The sequence below is a fragment of the Callorhinus ursinus genome, unplaced genomic scaffold, assembly GCF_003265705.2.
Source record: "Callorhinus ursinus isolate GAN/ISIS: 27379988/994484 unplaced genomic scaffold, GSC_fseal_2.0 scaffold4, whole genome shotgun sequence".
NCBI lineage: Eukaryota > Metazoa > Chordata > Mammalia > Carnivora > Otariidae > Callorhinus > Callorhinus ursinus.
The window spans coordinates 44,872,916-44,889,403 of NW_027397066.1; positions in this window are offsets into that span (position 1 = coordinate 44,872,916).

Consider the following 16,488-nt stretch of genomic DNA (forward strand, 5'->3'; position numbering starts at 1 on the left):
AATACATGTGTTAGAAGAGCTTTACTTAGACATGAGTTATAGTACTATTGGACATGAGTTCAATGTTACTCTATCAATAATTATGTAATAAATAAGCTGTCTTTAAGCAAAAACAGCCATAAAACAAAGTTATGCATTGATTGTTTGACAAAAATATTATGACCAGAGGGTCATAGGAAGCTAACCCTCTATTTTCCACAGGAGCAGTGGTTCAGTATTTGTTAAATTAGTGTTTATACCAACTTTAAAGAATTTACAAATAGAAAAAAAAAGAATTTACAAATAGGGGTGCCTGGGTGGCTCAGTCCATTAAGTGTCCAACTCTTGATCTCAGCTCAGGCCTTTTTTTTTTTTTTTAAGATTTTATTTATTTATTTGAGAGAGAGAGACAGAGTATGAGCAGTGGGGAGGAGCCAGAGGGAGAGGGAGGCACAGACTCTCTGCTGAGCGGGGAGTCCATCACAGGGTTGGATCCCAGGGCCCTGAGATCATGATCTGAGCCAAAGGCAGACACTTAACCATCTGAGCCACCCAGGCACCCCTTAGCTCAGGTCTGGCTCTCAGGATCATAAGTTCAAGCCCCATGTTGGGCTCCACGCCCCTACTTTAAAAAAAAAAAAAAAGAATTTACAAGTAATACTACTATAAATAACATGAATCAAGCTGTATTAGTGTTTGTATTTAAGACTGTGACTTTTCTTTCAAGCTGGGCTTTATGTGCATCTCAGTATTCTGACGTGTAAAGTGTGTCTTTTGTTAAGCTATTATCTGTCAAACCCAAACCCAGAAAGAATGGCTTTCCAAGTACCTTGAGTCCTACATGCTAGCAGTTTTGAATCCTCCTTGTTAGGCTCTGTGAGGTGGGGCTGGAACTCTATAAGCTGCTTTCCTTTTCTGTCAGCTGGCTACTGTTGGGTTCTACCAGTAGGGGGCACTCGAGGAGGGGGGCCTCGAAGGCAGGAGGAAGAAGCCAGAACTTTGGCCAGAAATGCCTTTTTACCTTGGTGGCGACAGCAGCAGCTGGTTTTAGCCTGCAGATTCTTTTCCATCCTTGCTCCCTAAATGAGCCCCACCGTAGCCTTCAGAGGCCTGAGTGTCAGTTTGGTGGGACCTCTGCTAGAGCATGGCAGCTGCTACCTGCAGGCACTACCTTGGAGTTACCTCAGTGTCTCTTTGCTTTTTTCTGACCTTTAAGATCTGTATAAGGGATTCAATTTCCAAATTAAATCCTCTCTGCTGAGCCACCTACTAGGGTGTCCATTTTCCTGGAACCTAACTGACATACAGAAATTCTTTAACTTTTTATTTTGAAGTAATTTCTAGCTTATAGAAACATTGCAAGAAGAGTACACAGAAATTCTCAATACCCTTATACCCTTCACTGAAATCCATCAGTTTTTTTCATTTGAGGTGAAATTCACATAATATAAAATTAACCATTTTAAAGTGAACAATTGAGGGATGCCAAGGTGGCTCAGTTGGCTAAGCATCTGCCTTTGGCTCAGGTCACGATCCTAGGGTCCTGGGATCAAATCTCTCATCAGGCTCCTTGCTCAGTGGGGAGCCTGCTTCTCCCTCTGCCTGCGACTCCCCCTGCTTGTGCACTCTCTCTCTGACAAATAAATAAAATCTTTTTAAAAAATTAAGTGAACAATTGAGTGGCAATTAGTACATTCACAATAAATCTATCAGTTTTTGATATTTTCTACATTTGCTTTTTTAAAGATTTTATTTTAAAGAGGGTGTGAGCGGTGTGAGCGAGGGAGCGAGAAAGAGAGAGCATGAGCAGGGGGAAGGGGGAGAAGGAGAGGGAGAGGCAGACTCTCCACTGAGCAGGGAGCCCAACCGGGATCAATCCCAGGAACCCGGGATCATGACCTGAGCCAAAGGCAGACACTTAACAGACTGAGCCACCCAGGAGCCCCTGCTTTATTTTTTTTTTTTTCAGATTTATTTGAGAGACAGTGTGTGCATGTGCACTGGGGGGAGGGGCAGGAGGAGAGGGAGAGAGAAACCCAAGCAGACTCCCCACTGAGTGCAGAGCCGGTCATGGGGCTTGACCTCACGACCCTGAGATCAGACCTGAGCTGAAACCAAGAGCCAGACACTTAACTGACTGTACCACCCAGGCACCCACCACATTTGCTTTATAATTCACTGTCTCTGTAGATACATACCTACGCATGCATATTTATGCATTTTTTTTTATCAACCGTTTGAGACTAAATTGCATATGTCACATTCCTTTACCTCTTACTACAACTACATGACTTCTGAAGAACAACATTTCATATAAAACCTTTGGTACATTACTTTTATCTATAATCTGTAATCCCACTTTGTGAATTGTCTCAATAATGTCCTTTATGATATTATTTTTCCTATTAGTTCCAGACCCAGTCCAGGAAGACGTTCAGTTGAATTTAGTTGTCATGTCTGTTTAGTCTCTTTTAATGTGGAATAGTCAGTGTTTCATAGCACTGACATTTTTAAAAGAATACAGGTCAGTTATTAGAGTGTTCTTCAGTTTGGGTTTCCTTTTGAGTACAATCTGGTTTTACATTCCCATAAGTGATTTGTGACCTTTTCAGGATATCACAAAATATCTGTCTGTCTCTGATGGTGATGTTAATTTCGATCATCCAGTCCAGGTGTTGTCCAGTTTCTTCACTGTATACTCTTTTGCTTCTTGCAGCTAATAAACAATCTGTGAGGAGTCACTTTGAAACCACGAAAATATCTAGAAATTTCATAATATTTATCTTCTGTACAGTTTGCAGTTCCATCTTGGATCTTCTCTTGGATTTTTCTTTGAGTCAAAGTTATTGTAAAGAGAGCTTTCAAATTGACAAGGCAAGAAACAACAAATGTTGGAGAGGTTGTGGAGAAAGGGGAACCCTCTTACACTGTTGGTGGGAATGCAAGTTGGTACAGACACTTTGGAAAATAGTGTGGAGGTGCCTCAAAAAATTAAAAATAGAGCTACCCTATGACCCAGCAATTGCACTCCTGGGTATTTACCCCAAAGATACAGATGTAGTGAAAAGAAGGGCCATATGCACCCCAATGTGCATAGCAGCAATGTCCACAATAGCCAAACCGTGGAAAGAGCCGAGATGCCCTTCAACAGATGAATGGATAAAGAAGATGTGGTCCGTATATACAATGGAATATTACTCAGCCATCAGAAAGGATGAATACCCAACTTTTGCATCAACATGGATGGGACTGGAGGAGATTATGCTAAGTGAAATAAGTCAAGCAGAGAAAGTCAATTATCCTATGGTTTCACTTATTTGTGGAACATAAGGAATAGCAGGGAGGACATTAGGAGAAGGAAGGGAAAAATGAAGGGGGGAATCGGAGGGAGAGACGAACCATGAGAGACTATGGGCTCTGAGAAACAAACTGAGGGTTTTAGAGGGGAGGGGGTGGGGGGATGGGTTAGCCTGGTGATGGGTATTAAGGAGGGCACATACTGCATGGAACACTGGGTGTTATACGCAAACAATGAGTCATGGAACACTACATCAAAAACTAATGATGTATTGTATGGTGACTAACATAACATAATAAAATTAAATTAAATAAAAAAAAAAAGAGCTTTCAAATGTCCAGGTCTTAGGGTATAAAATAGAACTCCACAATTTGTTATTTATTATTTTTTAAAGGAAAAAGAAATATTAAATAAACTATTAGTTATTCTTATTTTGTGGTGTGTTTTCATTCTGAACCTTTCCAATTAAAAAATCATCCTTTTAAATTGTTGATATAGTTCAAAACTCAAAAGATATAAAGAGCATACAGTAAAGTCTCTCACCAGCTATCCAGTTCTCTGTGTCCTTCTGGATCTAGTCTCTGCATATAAAGCAAAAATATACATATCCCCCACCCATACAAATTAATTTTTGTCTATGCTTGCACCACTGTCCACAGTTGGCTTTTTTCATTTAACAATATATCCTGGAGCTCATTAAATATTAGCTTCCTTATTCATCCTGATGGCTGCATGCTATTTTTTTTAAGATTTTATTTTATTTTACTTTTAAGATTTTATATATTTATTTGAGAGAGAGAGAGAGTATGAGTAGAGGGAGAGGTAGATGGAGAGGGAGAGGCAGACTCCCCACTGAGCAGGGAGCCCAATGCAGGACTCAGTCCTGGGACTCTGGGATCATTACCTGAGCCGAAGGCAGATGCTTAGCCAACAGAGCCACCCAGCGCCCCTTAAGATTTTATTTCTAAGTAATTATCTACAACCAACGTGGGGCTCTAATTCACAGCCCCGAGATTAAGAGTTGCATGCTGCATCGACCAAGCCAGCCAGACAGCCCCTGATGGCTGCATACTGTTGTATGCACATACTATTATTTATTCAGCTAGTCCTCTTGACTTTTAGGTTGTCTCCATCCTTTTGCCTTGTATAAAGTGTGGTGCAGAATAACCATGTATATATACAGTACACGTGCAAGTATATCTATAATATAAATTCCTGGATATGGTACTTCTGAGTCAAAAAGTATGTAATTTTGTACTGCAATTTTGATAAATGTTGCCAGTGTATGCTTCATCAAGATTCCAGAGATTGTACTAATTTACAGCGAATGGGTCTTAGCACAGTTGTTCCTTTATATGCAGTAGCTGTGAGAAAGGAAATTTGAAAATGGTATCAATCCAAGAAGATTCTAAAGGAGTGGATTTTCCCAAAAATGGCACATACATTCCATTTTGCAAAATATAATTCTTAGAATTCAAAAAACTTACCTCATAGATAAGGCTGGAATTTTAGCTTAATTCTTAGACTTGTAAAGACTGTGGTTTCTCCCAACCTGAAGTTGCTATTTGGCTTAATTTTTTACTTTAATGATGTACATATTTCCAGGTCTGCATGAAAGAACTGAGTACAAACTCAGAAGCAAATAGTTCAGCTGTTTTACAGACAAAGGGGAAGAGGAAGAAGGGCTCTCAGCTGAACCTCTTCTGTAGGCTTTTACTGTCCCTGAGGCATTTTCCTTGCCCAAATAAGAAGGAAAATTATTTTCCAGTCTTGAATTGAACGCCAAAATTATTCTTGGAATTGCACCCTTAATCTGTCAGTTTCATTTTTTCCCATGGAGGCGTGATCAGGGTGACCAAAACTTCCCAGTCAGAATCAGGGTTGGAACTTGATTGCTCCCGCAGACAGCTACTTTGGAAAAACTCCTGGCGAGATGATTTCAATAGGTGACCACGAACATCAGCGAGCGGGTCCTGGGATCTGAAACTCTTACTGCACAGGTGACTTCCGTCTTTTTACAGTGTAGTGGCTAACAGAGATACAAAGGAATTCATCATCTCCAGGAAAGAGAAGACCGAGGAATCAAATTCCAGGGCTCTTCAGGGTTGATCTCTAGCTTATTTCTTATGTTCTTCATTTTCTTTCTCTTTCCCAGTCTGGTCGAGTCAAGAATTTGGGCTTTGGAGCCAGATCCACCTCAGCTCACATCCGGGCTTTGTCCCTTGCTGTCATGGGGTTGCAGATGAGTTAGATAGCCTCCCAGAGACAAAGGGTCCTCACCAGTAAATCTGGGATCGCACTACCTTCCTTGCAATGTCAATGTGAGGATTACTGGAAGTCAAGTGCATGGGCATAGTGCCCAGCACAGTCCTGAGAAGCCTCCGTAGATGTTTTTTTTCTTTCCTGGTATCCCCTTTCTAACCCCTCTGACCGATGGCCTGAAACTCATTCTTTCAGAGCTTATAGTCTTCACCCGTATTAAATTAGTAAAGAAACTTTATAGTAAGGCAATTAACAGAAACACCAGGCTTCACCTGGGCCTAAATTAGAATTTGGAAATTTTAAAAATATCCATTCCTTTCTAGGTGATAAGATTTTCGAACCCTTGGAAATGTATTTTGCAGTGCTGACAGCCGCACTGTTAGAAAATCCACACCTTTGGGGGCAACTCTGGCAGGTTTTGTAATCAAGTCAAAACTATAGCTTATATTTAAACATTTCACAATCTTGTAAGGCAATTTAGATACAAATGAAGTTTTTACAAAAATCAAGTTCAAGTTTCTCCTTTCTTTCCTCTCCCCAGGGAATATAAAAGCTCTCAAAAATAAGGAATGGTTTTATCATAGATGAAAACTTTTGGATATTCTCTGAAACAAATGGTTTCCAGATTTCATAAATACAAATACACAGTAGTGAATTATTTTACTCTAAACTCTTTATTTCCAGATACCTAACAGGGACCAACTTATTTAACCACAGCAGCAAAGATGGGCTAGCTGTTCAGCGGACCTGTTTCCTTCTCCTCCTGGGCATGCAGCTAGACTGTACTCCCCAGCCTCCCTTGCACGTAGCTATACCAAGTGCAATGTGGTCAAAAGTGATAGGGAGCACTTGCAGGCCTGGCCCATTAGAACTCCCATGCCTCATCCTCCGTGCCCTTGAACCCTCCCAGCTGACAGGAATAGAGATGACTCCAAGGTAACCGTGGGAGCCACATTTTTAATATGGAAGGAGCCTGGATCCCCAACTGAATCACTACTTAGAGGAGAACTGCCCAACCAGGAACATCTGCATTAGACTATTTTGTGAGTAAGAAATGAGCTTTTTTGAATTAAGCCAGTGAGATTTTGAGGAATTTATCTCTTATAGCAGCTAGTATTACCAATATAGTCTTAAAGATAAAATGCTATCTCAAAGTCCTTAAAATGTCTTTATACCAGTCTCCTTCTCTCCTTCCCTCTCTTCCTCCTTCCCTTCCATTCTTCCTTCCATCCTCCCTTCCTCCCTCCCTTCCTTCCTTCCTGCCTTCCTGCCCTCCCTCCTTCCTTTTCCAATGAGCATCCAGTACACTCCTTCTAGGCTCTATTCTAGGCATTGGGGATGTTGGGTAAACAAAGCAGACAAATCTTTGCCCTTGTGAAGCTCACATTATAATGCAGGGGACAGGCAATAAACAAATAATATGGTTTCAAGCATTGATAATTGCTTAGAAGAAAACTAAAGAATAATAAAAGGAGTGGGAGAGTGGCAAGGAGGATCTTTTAGACAAGGTTAGGAAAAGGCTTTCTGAGGAAGTGGAATTGAGCAGAGACCTGTTGATACAAAGAAGCTAATCAGGGTGCCTGGGTGGCTCAGTTGGTTAAGCGACTGCCTTCGGCTCAGGTCATGATCCTGGACTCCCTGGATCAAGTCCCGCATCGGGCTCCCTGCTTGGCGGGGAGTCTGCTTCTCCCTCTGACCCTCCCCCCTCTCATGTGCTTTCTCTCTCTCTCATTCTCTCTCTCAAATAAATAAATAAAATCTTAAAAAAAAAGAAGCTAATCATACAAATATCCAAAGGGACAAAGATCTTAATCATTTCTCTAAAAGGAGTGATTTGCAGGGACACCTGGGTGGTTCAGTTGATTAAGCATTGGTCTTTGGCTCAGGTCGTGATCCCAAGGTCCCGGGATCTCCTGGGATTGAGTCCTGCATTGGGCTCCTTGCTCACCTGCTTCTTTCTCTGCCTATCGTTCCCCCTGCTTGTGCACGTGCTCTCTCTCTTTCTCTCTCTCTCTGGCAAATAAATAAAATCTTTTAAAAAAAAAAGTGGTGATTTGTAGAAGGGGAAAAAACAACAGCAGTACAAAAAGAAAAACTGAAGTGACTCAACTTAGTCAAAGATGAATCCAAGGGAGATGAAACTCAACCCCCAGATTCATGTGTTCCTAACCTGATATTGCCCTTGACCAAGAATCTTTAGCATCTTCAGTAAGCTCTTTCTTCCATTCTTGGCCGACTAGTTTCATACTTTACAGTCCTTCAATTTGAAGTTTGCCCATATATTCAAGCAACTCAGAAAATATAGTAATATGTCAGGATCTATCCTTAAACATTTTCTTTCTTTTTTTTTTTAGGGGGTGGAGATGTAGAGGGAGAATCTCAAGCAGGCTCCACACCCAGTGCAGAGCCCAATGTGGGGCTCAATCTCAAGACCCTGAGATCATGACCTGAGCTGAAATTGAGTTGGCTGTTTAACTGACTGAGCCATCCAGGTGCCCCAATCCTTAGACATTTCTACCCATCGAAATGAACTTAACTGTGGAAACCCGAGCAGGTTATGTAACTCTCCAGTCCTTAACTGCCTCATCTCTCAAAATGGAGAGAGTCCTAGTAACTAAGTTACTTCATAGATTTGTTCTGATAATGAATGAGATTGTACATGTAAAATGCTAGCTCAGAGTAAGTGCTAAAGAAATATTTTTAAGGGGGAACCTGGCTGGCTCAGTCAGTAATGCATGCAACTCTTGATCTCAGGGTTGGGAATTCAAACCCCATGTTGGGTGTAGAGCTTGCTAAAAAAAAAAAAAAGAAAATATATATATTTAAGATTAAATTAACCTGCTGCTTGCCATTCAAAGCCTATCTATCAAATCCCCAAGTCCATGTTCTTAAAACGCTAAGATGTTTCTGTTTTCTTTAGGGTCACACTCCAATTCAATCCTGATCTGAAGGGAAAGGATAATATTCCCCACAGCCTTTGTAGGCAGGAACAGCCAGCAGTTGGCTCTGATATTCAGGAGAATTTGTGTTGGGACATTTATTTACAAACCTAAGACACCCATCTGGCTGTCTGAGGCAAGATCACCACTGGTCACTGTCCCATACAACTTACATAGAACTGTGAGTTGTAATCTGTTTGTGGGTTGGGAAATCAATTTGTAGGTCATGGCCAGCATCTTTAAAAGTTTTTATTGAAGTATAACCTATAAGCAGAAAGGTACACATATCAAAAGTAAAGAGCTCAATAAATTTTTACAGAATGGACACACCCATGTAGCCAGCCTGACCTGAAGAATATTGGTAGCATCTCAGAAACGTCCTCATATGCCTCATATGCCTTCCGAAGCTAACCACTAGCCTGATTTCTAGCACTAGAGATAAGTTTTGCCTTTTTAAAAGATTTTATTTGTAAGTCATCTCCACACCCAACATGGAGCTTGAACTAACAACCCCGAGATCAAGACTCACACTACTGACTGAGCCAGCTGGGCACCCCAAGTTTTGCCTTATTGAAGTTTCATACAGATAAAATCATATGGTACATCTTCTTTTATATTTGATTTCTTTTGCTTGGCATTATTGTTTGTGAAATTCATTGATGTTGTTGTATCAATAGTTCTCATTGCCCTAGAATATTCTATTATTTGAATATACTGCAATTTATCCATTCTGCTCTCAATAGACATTTGGGGTGTTTTCAGGTTTCGGCCATTATAGATAGTGGTATATAAGAATGGCCATTTATCATGCTCACAGATTCTGTGAGTCAGGAATTTGGAAAGAGCACTGCGGGGGATAGCTTATCTCTGCTTTAGTGAGGTCTGGGGCTCTGGATGCAAAGACCCCGTGGTTGGAGGTGAATTGATGGTGGTGCGGGGGTACATGCCTGGCATGTGGGTTGAGAGGACTCTTAAGACTAAGTCAAGGGGAGCCTGAGTGGCTCAGTCATTTGGGTGTCTGCCTTCAGCTTGGGTCGTGATCCCAGGGTGGTCCTGGGATTGAGCCCTACATCAGGCTCCCTGCTCAGTGGGGAGCCTGCTTCTCTCTTTGCCTGCCATTCCCCACTGCTTGTGCGTGCATGCATGTGAGCTCTCTCTCTGTGTCAAATAAATAAATAAAAATCTTAAATAAAAAGGACTAAGTAGGTCAATTAGGTAACCTATAAGTGGATTCTTCTGGTTGTTGGCTTCCTTACAGCATGGTGGTCTCAGGGCAGTTGGACCTCTTACAGAGTAGCTCAGAGTTCCAAGCCCGAGTGTTCCCCCGGAGCGAGGTAGAAGCTGCAAGGCTTTTTCTGATAGAGTAGAGAAAAACTGTTTTCCCTCCACCCATGTTAGTTGATAGGTTGAGGTCCTATAAATTAGATGGACAAAAAAACAGATTAACAAGAACAACAGTTGATTAACATGTGCACTGCCCATACACACGGGAACGCTCTGTGATAAGAAACACAAAGGGCAGTTAGAACTTGGGCTTATATAGCATCTTAACAAAAAAATAACAAAGTTTTAGAGAAATGACAAGACAGATGAAGAGGACTTCAAGTTTTTGGGATGTCACATTGTGGGAAGGGAAATATATGGGGGAACTCCGGGGAGATAAGGTTCGGGTTAGAAGGTTTGTTATATAGATTCCTCTAGTACCATCTCTGGGCTGATAAGACCTACAGTTGTACTTGATGATTAACTTATGTTCTTCCTGGTAGACAGGGGAGGAGGGATGCCTTTACAAACTATGCCCTGCATTTAGGCTCATAGGGGAAGGCACAGAGCTTTTCATTATATATGTTTTTTCTCCTTTGCCTTCAGCTCACAAGAATCCTAATGCCAGAATGGCATATTTCTGGGTGGTGTATTCTTCCACCGTGCATTGACTTAACTTTGCGTTTGACTTAACACAGCATTACTTCCACACCATTTTATTTGTTACAAATGAGTCACAGGCTTGCTTAGTTTCAAAGGGTAGAAACACAGATCCTACCCCTCCTAGTGAAGAGTCTCTAGGTTACATGGTAGGAAAGGATTATGAGACAGGAGAGATTGTTGCAGCCATTTTGTAATATACTATATGCCCTAGCTGCTAAGACCATTCTTAGATATTTTTCATGGCCACATGTACGTTTTTGTTGCGTATGTACCTTGGAGTGCAATTGCTAAATCGAAATGTGTATGTATGCTTAGCTTTAGTAGACAATGCTAAATAGTTTTTTGTTTGTTTGTTTGTTTTTTAGCTTGTGCCAATTTATACTCCCATAAATGATCTATGAAAGTTCCAGTTACTCCATAGCCTTACTAACAATTGGCATTGTTTTTCTCAGTTTAGCCATTTGCCTGGGTATACAGTGGTATTGCGTTGTGGTTTAAATTTGTTTTTCTCTGAAGTTAAGGACCTTTTCATATGGCTATTTGTTTATTGGCTATTTGAATATCTTTTGTGAAGTACCTGTTCAGAGGGCCAGTATATTTTTTCAAATGGAACAGAATAGAAAATATCAGAGTACATTATACATAGCAAGAGTAGGTACTTTTTTTTCTGAAACATTTGTTTAGTTTTATATATTATAGTAGATGTTGTGGTATACTACCCTGAGACTCCCTATAGGATTAAGACACACACTCCCCAGCTCCCAGGAATGTTGCTGACTGAGTGCTCAAAATGAGTCTCTCCCAACAAATTGCCCTTGGCCTGAGGGAACTGAGTCACTCAGGCTTAAGATTCCTCCCCAGGGAAAATGCACATCCAATGGCGGGTCAATTTGGAAAGTGGATACTAAGGTCTAGCCCTCCTAGAGGCACCAATTTATCCTGGTTTGCCTGGAATTCCTAACTTTAAAACTGAAAGTCCTGTATTCTGGCAGACTGCTCAGTCCTAGACAAAGTGGGATGGTTGGTCACCATACTCTGGCCACAATTTGGGACACCAGTGATGAGCCATCTTCAGAACTCTCTGCAGAATCAAATAAAGCTTCATGTAAGTTGCAAGATAGGTTACAATTCAACTTCTCCCTCTGCCCAGTCCTACATCCTTAGTTCTTTCACAGGTGCTGATCCCAGCATACTCCCCAATAAACAAGTTGCATGCAGTTCTCCATCCAGAATCTGCTTCCCAGGTAACCCAAGTACTGTATACAGATAGTAGGTCCTAATGATAAAACTCCTTTTCTTTCGGGGCATCAAGGTCAAAAAGATATGGAAGCCACTGTTAGAATACACATTATTACCACTGTCCACCCAGTACTCCTCTCTTAAATTAGTGATAGCATTCCGGTTCTTTTGGGGAAGTACAACTCCTCTGACTCAAGTCAGGGGCTCTTGTGGGCACCTCCAATTTAAGTACACCATCCATTGCCAGCTCTCAACCACCATCACAGGAGTGGGCCTAGGACTCAATCCAGCATCCTTTCCTAGAATTTCTCTCTTCAGCATTAGAGAAAAAGAGTCCTTTCCTGGGTCAGTCTCTTCCATTACAATACCAAACGAGAGACCATGTAACCTATACACAGGCAGAGGAGCGCGGGGCAAATATGGAGAAAGGGATTCCTGTGACATTATATTCTGGTTCCAGGACAGCCCTGAGACCCACTTGCTCCTCTACACCTCCCTGATTCTCCTCCAGCACAGCTTCTGCCATTTGCAGCCAAAAAGTTCCTGACTCATGCATAGGCTTTTAAGAAGAGCAGATTGTGATAATTCATCAGACAAATAATCAAAGCTGTACTGCTATCTAATTTTTTTTCAGTCTTCTATTTATCAGTCTTCCCTTCTTTTGCCTTGTTTTCTCTAAATCAAATCAGACCCATCCTTCAAGATTTGTTCAAAAGCCCCCTGCCCAGTGAAGTCAAACCTTCCTGCCACCCCCAGTTCCCATGCAGGCCAAACCCAAACATTATTGAGCTCTTTTTTTTTTTTTTAAGATTTTATTAATTTGAGAGAGAGAGAGAATGAGAGAGAGCATGAGAGGGAAGAGGGTGAGAGGGAGCAGCAGACTCCCTGCTGAGTAGGGAGCCTGATGTGGGACTCGATCCCAGGACCCCAGGATCATGACCTGAGCCAAAGGCAGACGCTTAACCAACTGAGCCACCCAGGCGCCCCATTATTGAGCTCTTGCAACTATTATGCGGAAAGCTGCCGCTGTGCTAACTCAAAAGCCCAAAGATGGAACAGTGCGCAGCCCAGGCCTCTGGGTCCTTGAGGACTGTAGTGAGAGAGGCTGACCCATGGACAGGTAGTTACCATATTGAGATGGCAAGTGTGGTGATAGAGATATTAGCCTCTAGGAGGGGAAGTGTGCGGCAGGTAGCCTCCAGGATGGTCACCAAAGATGTCCACCTCCTGGTATGCATACTCTGTGTAGTCCCCTCCCCACTAGATCAGGGTTTATCTCTGTAATCAGTAGAATACCATGAAAGTAATGGTGTGTGACTTCCAAGGCTAGGCCAGAGGTTGGCAAATTTTTTTTGCAGAGGGCCGGATAATAAATATTTTAAGCTTTGTAGGCTATCTGGTTTCTTTTTTAAGATTTTATTTATTTATTTGACAGAGAAAGAGAGAACATAAGCAGGGGGGAGCGGCAGAGGGAGAGGGAGAAACAGGCTCCCCACTGAGCAGGGAGCCCGATGCGGGGACTCAATTCCAGGACCCTAGGATCATGACTTGAGCCAAAGGCAGACGCTTAACCAACACAGCCACCCAGGCATCCCAGGTGCTCCCAATTTTCTGAAATTCTCGGAGCTAGTTAGTGTTTATTATTGTTTTAAGCCACTAAGTTTTGACTTTGAAATAGAAAACTAATACTGAGATTTGTCTCCCTCCTGACTCCTGAGATAAGCATTAAGAAACAATAAGCTAGGGGTGCCTGGCTGGCTCAATCAGTGGAGCATGCAACTCTTGATCTCAGAGTTGTGAGTTTAAGCCCTGTGCTGAGTGTGAAGATTACTTAAAAATAAGTCTGAAAAAGAAAGAAGGAAAGAGGGTGCCTGGGTGGCTCAGTTGGTTAAGCGACTGCCTTCGGCTCAGGTCATGATCCTGGAGTCCCAGGATCGAGTCCTGCATCGGGCTCCCTGCTCAGCAGGGAGTCTGCTTCTCTCTCTGACCCTCTTCCCTCTCGTGCTCTCTATCTCTCATTCTCTCTCTCTCAAATAAATAAATAAAATCTTTAAAAAAGAAAAAAAAGAGGGAAAGAAACCATAAGCTGTAGCCTAGGTTCTTTGCTAAGTCATTTATTTAAATTACAAATACATAAATATATAAACTCATTATAAAAGATTCAAACAATGGAGCAGTACAGAGACCAAACAAGGAAATCTCCCTGTATCAACTCCCGACCCTACTCAGCTTCACATCCCCTGCCCTTGGAGGAGGTATTGACTTTTTTGGTATAATCTTTTGGCCCCTTTCTACGGGACGCTTGCATGGCTCAGTTGGTTAAGCGTCTGCCTTCAGTTTGGGTCATGATCCTAGGGTCCTGGAACTGAGTCCTGCATTGGGCTCCCTGCTCAGCGGGAAGCCTGCTTCTCCCTCTGCTTGCCGCGCTCTCTCTCTCTGACAAATAAATAAATAAAATCTTAAAAATAAATAAATAAATAAAAGGATACCCAATGGCTTTTTCCTTTTTTGTTTCCTTAGCACCTCGTGTATTCTCTAGTGTTTCATTTTTTTTTGTCTTAATGGTTTGTTGTTTTCTTCAGGGACCACTTCACGGGAGTGTGATCTGTGCAGTGAATGAGCCCTGCGATTAGAAGGGCTCTGTGTGTGATTTAATGCTCTGTTGTCACTTTCTTGAAAATCCTAAAAAAATTTTTTTAATTTTTTATTGTTATGTTAATCACCATATATTACATCATTTGTTTTTGATGTAGTGTTCCATGATTCATTGTTTGTGCATAACACCCAGTGCTCCACGCAGAATGTGCCCTCTTTAATACCCATCACCAGGCTAACCCATCCCCCTTCCCTCCTCCCCTCTAGAACCCTCAGTTTGTTTTTCAGAGTCCATCATCTCTCATGGTTCGTCTCCCCCTCTGAATCCTAAAAAATTTTTAAGGGCCCCCACATTTTCATTTTAGGGTTTTAGATTTATCTTCCCCAAGATTGTAAAGACAGGAACCAAGGGCTGCAATCCTGTTACGGACATCTTTGAATTTCCCATAGCACCTTGAGAATTTGCCCAGTAAACATCTGTTAATATGAAGAGAAAATGTCTTATCTCTAAAGGGCTTTTTTCTTGTTTTTGTTTTGTTTGGAGAAGCCATCCACAGATATCTTTAATAATGATCAACAAACACAGAATAATCCAGAGTTTTTACTATTACGGTTCAGTCTCATTTTCTCTCAGATTTTTGCATACTACTCTGAGCTTCATTTGTTCCATGCAAGGAACAAAGGAAGAATACCATTCTCTGTTTCTCATTCAGAGAGGTCCATAAACACATTCTTAAGAAGCAACAACTTTAGCCCCTTGCAGCCTACAAGTGCCATGTTTCAAAAATATCCGTCCTCAAAGAAGGATTGTGAAATCAGGCATAAAGAAGTGCATATTCTCAGGCAAGCTCAGTAGGAGCAAGTGAATATATCATGGAGCATGTAACTATGATATTTTAAAATTTTCATCTTTCCATGCTCCAGTCAGTGATTCTCCCAGTCATTTCAGGTGTTCAATGTTCCTCGAATTTCAGTCATGGAAAGATTTATCATGACTTCTTGAAAAGGATGTATTAGATTTCAGATTATTCTGGTTAACTTTTTCAAAGGTTAAGGTTATTTAAAATCAAATTCTCTACTTTTACAGATTTATATTTGAAGGTAGTTCAGGCCTTTCTGTAAGCATGTTCCCCAAATATTAAGAGAAAATTTCCCCCGGAAAAAAAAAAGAAAGAAAATTTCCCCCGATTTTTATTTTACTACTTAAAGTTTTTTATGCTTTTAAGAGTATGTTCCATGATTTTTTTGTTTTGTTTTCATTTAAATTCCAGTTAGTTAACATACAGTATAATATTAGTTTCAGGTGTACAATTCAGTGGTTTCCACAATTATTTTAATTATTTTCTCAAGATTTTTTTTTTTTTTAATTTATTTGACAGAGAGAGACACAGCGAGAGAGGGAACACAAGCAGGGGGAGAGGGAGAGGGAGAAGCAGGCTTCTTGCTGAGCAGGGAGCCCGATGCGGGGCTCAATCCCAGGACCCCAGAATCATGACCTGATCCGAAGGCAGACGCTTAACAACTGAGCCACCCAGGCGCCCCTCCATGATTATTTTAAAATGAAGTAAATAACAACTTCAGGAAAGTAAAATAGTAAAAATTTAATAATAGTTATATCTTAACATTTAAAGTAAAATATTTTTTGTTATTCGTTTAATCGTTCATTTATCAAATATCTATGAAGTTCCTACTAGGTGACTGGCATTCAGATACGGAATACTGCAGACAAGTTCTCTGCATTCTGGAGGTTGCATTGTGGTGTGAGAATATGACAATCAACAGAAATAAGTGGAGGATGGATAAGTAATAATAATAATAGAATGTTAATTTTAGCTATTACTGTGTAGTAAGAAGAAAAATACAAATTTGAGGGGGCATCTGGCTGGCTCAGTCAGAGGAGCTTGTGACTCTTGATCTCAGGGTCATGAGTTCAAGCCCCACGTTGGGTGTAGGGATTACTAAAAGAAAATAAAATTTAAAAAATACAAATTTGGGTATTTATTGATATGTAAGGATCTTTAGGGTATATTGCTAAGTGAAAAATGGGAATTGCAAAATAATAAGGTATAGGGATCTATCTCAGTTTTAGGGGTATGTAGGTATATTACCCCAAATTAATAATAATAATAATAAAGTTGAGAATTATATACACTAAAATATAAGTGTATAAAATACTTTAAAAAAAGAGAGAGAGGGCGCCTGAGTGGCTCAGTTGGTTAAGCGACTGCCTTCGGCTCAGGTCATGATCCT